Raw genomic sequence first — 2,500 nt, forward strand, 5'->3', positions numbered from 1 at the left:
TCGGAGGGGAGGGCGGGCACGGCCGGGCGCACCCGAACCGCGCCCCCCCCCACACCCACCGAGGGGCGGCACGCCGCTGCGCCCACGCCACGGCGCGGGTGACGATTGACCGTCAAGCGACGCTCAGACAGGCGTAGCCCCGGGAGGAACCCGGGGCCGCAAGTGCGTTCGAAGTGTCGATGATCAATGTGTCCTGCAATTCACATTAATTCTCGCAGCTAGCTGCGTTCTTCATCGACGCACGAGCCGAGTGATCCACCGCTAAGAGTTGTCTCGGTTTCGGTCCCCGCCGCGCGCGCGGGGGGACCGGGCAGCTTTCGCAGCCCCTGGGGGGCCCCCCCTCCTCCGCCCCCTCCTCCTCCGCCCCACCGCCCTTCCTCACGCCGACGCCGGCTGCTGAGCAAGGGACGGCAGAGACGGAAGGAGAGAGAGAGCGAGAGAAAGAGAGGGGCTTGCCTCACTGACCGTACAAGCACAGAGAAAGGGGGGGGGGGGGAAACGAAGGGCAAACCCGAACGAGAAGGGCGGGGAGCCCTCGCTCCCGACCTGGGGACAAACCCTGTCTCGCTTCGAGTCCGGCCCAGGCGCCCGGCTCGGTCTGGCCCGGCAGGGAGCGGCGGGCCGGCCACACCGCCTGCCTCGGGATGTTGGGGGGGGTCCGTCCCCGCAGACCACCCCCCCCCCGCCCCAGGCGTCAGAGCCCGGCCGCCACCGGGAGCGGCGTCGCCCCGCCGCCCGCGCGCCTGCGGCCCGCCGGCCCCGCGCTTCCCAGCTCCTCGCTCGCCTCGCCGGCCCTCCGGCTCGACCGCCGCCGCCGCCGCCGCCGCGGCGCCCACACCCCCGCGCGCCCGCACACACCGCCTCGCGGGTGACGCCACGCGCTCGCCCGTCCCCTCCGCGGACAGACGCCCGGCGGCGGGCAGGCGGGCAAGGCGGCACGGACGGGGACGGCGCCCGCTCTCCCCGTCTCCACGCGGAGAGCGGGGCGGGCCGCCCCCGCCGCCGCCCCACCACCGCCCCCCCGCTGCCTGGCGGAGCCGGGCGGGGCAGAGCGAGGCGGGCGCCCCGGACGGCAGAGTGCCGGGGCGGGCGCGTAGGGTAGGGCGCCGCCGACGGCGGCCACGGCGGAAGACCCAGAAGCACCGGCCAGGGAGAAGGAGGAGACGCGCGGAGGCTCGGCGCCCGCACCACCCGCGGTGGGGGCTCGCCCTCCCGGCGGCGAGCACGCGCTCGCGCCCGGCTCGCAACGCTCGAGGCAGGCCGGCAACTAGGCCGACCGCGCGGCGTCTCTCCGCCGAGACCAGACCGCGGAGAGAGGGGGCAGGGTAACCCCTCTCCGTCCCGGCTGCCCGCGGGGCGAGCGCGGGGCGCGCCGGCTGGCATGGGGGGGCGCGGCGCCCGCGCGCGCCGACCCCCCGGCCCTCCGGCAGCACGCCCGGCCGCCTCCGCGAGTCGCATCGGGCCGCCCGAGTCTTTAAACCTCCGCCCGGCTCTCCAACCGAGAACCCTCGGGCCCGGAGCCCGGGGCCCATGGCCATCCCTGCCCGGGGCGGCTGCCGGCGGCCGCGGTGGCCGGAGGCCCTCTCCCCTCTCTCGCTCGCTCCCTCCCTCCCCGCCCCCCCCACCCCCACCGCGGGGGAGGAAGGACCGGGGTGGGGGGAAGCCGAGGCGGGGGGGGGGAAGGCACGGCCGGTGCGGCGCGCACGGTGCGGCACCCGGGAGGAGCACGCTGGCACACGGGACCACACGGGTGGGTCACCGAGGGGGGGGCAGGAGAAGCGCGGGCGCTAGGTACCTGGCCCTGGGGTGAGGGAAACGACCTGAAATCCCCGCGGGGGTGCCTCCCCCGCCGCCGCCCGCCACCGGGCCGCCGCCGCCTCGCGGCGACGGCGGCAGCCTCGGCAGCGGCGACGAGACGGGACGCGGAGGGGGAACCCGGCACCCGCCAGCCGGCCCCCGCGCCCCTCGGCGGAGCGTCCGCCCGCGGGGTGCGCCCGACACCCGCCGCCACGACCTCGTCCTCCTCCCAGGGCCCGGGGTTTCCCTCAGTAACCCGGCGCCGGGTGGCAGCTGCACCCGGGAGGAGAGCCGTGGCTCGGGCCGCCCACTCGGGCACGAACCGTCGCCTCGCTTGGCCTCAACGCGACGCCCCCCGCTCGGGGGCCCGGCGCCCGCCCCGCGCGCCATCCCGGAACGCCTGCCCCCGCAGGTCTCTGCGGACGGGCTGCTCCGCCGCAGCCCGCCGCGGGTCCGCCCCCCACAGCTTAGGGGTGGGGACCCGTGGGACCCGTCCCAACCCGGAGGGCCGTCTCCCTCGCCTCCGCGCCCGCCGCTTCCTCTCCCGCGGGCGCCGGGGAGTAGCCAAGCCCCGCCGCCCCTCACACGCACTGCCGCCCGCTCCCGCCGGGCCCTCCCCTGGGCCGGACCCCCCCCCCCTTCCCCTTCCCCCCCAGCGGCAGCGGAGCGCCGTGGGGTGGGGGGGCGGGGGGGGGCGGGCCGC

At 78.6% G+C, this 2,500-nt stretch overlaps 1 non-coding gene across 1 annotated transcript; it reads right to left on the reverse strand.

The window, feature by feature from the left end:
• Positions 1-117: 117 nt before the first annotated feature.
• Positions 118-270, reverse strand: LOC135326808 (5.8S ribosomal RNA). The gene has a single exon (XR_010387059.1). It is a non-coding gene; the product is annotated as a 5.8S ribosomal RNA (ribosomal RNA).
• Positions 271-2,500: the final 2,230 nt, after the last annotated feature.

The sequence above is a fragment of the Dromaius novaehollandiae genome, unplaced genomic scaffold (assembly GCF_036370855.1).
Source record: "Dromaius novaehollandiae isolate bDroNov1 unplaced genomic scaffold, bDroNov1.hap1 HAP1_SCAFFOLD_76, whole genome shotgun sequence".
Classification (NCBI taxonomy): domain Eukaryota; kingdom Metazoa; phylum Chordata; class Aves; order Casuariiformes; family Dromaiidae; genus Dromaius; species Dromaius novaehollandiae.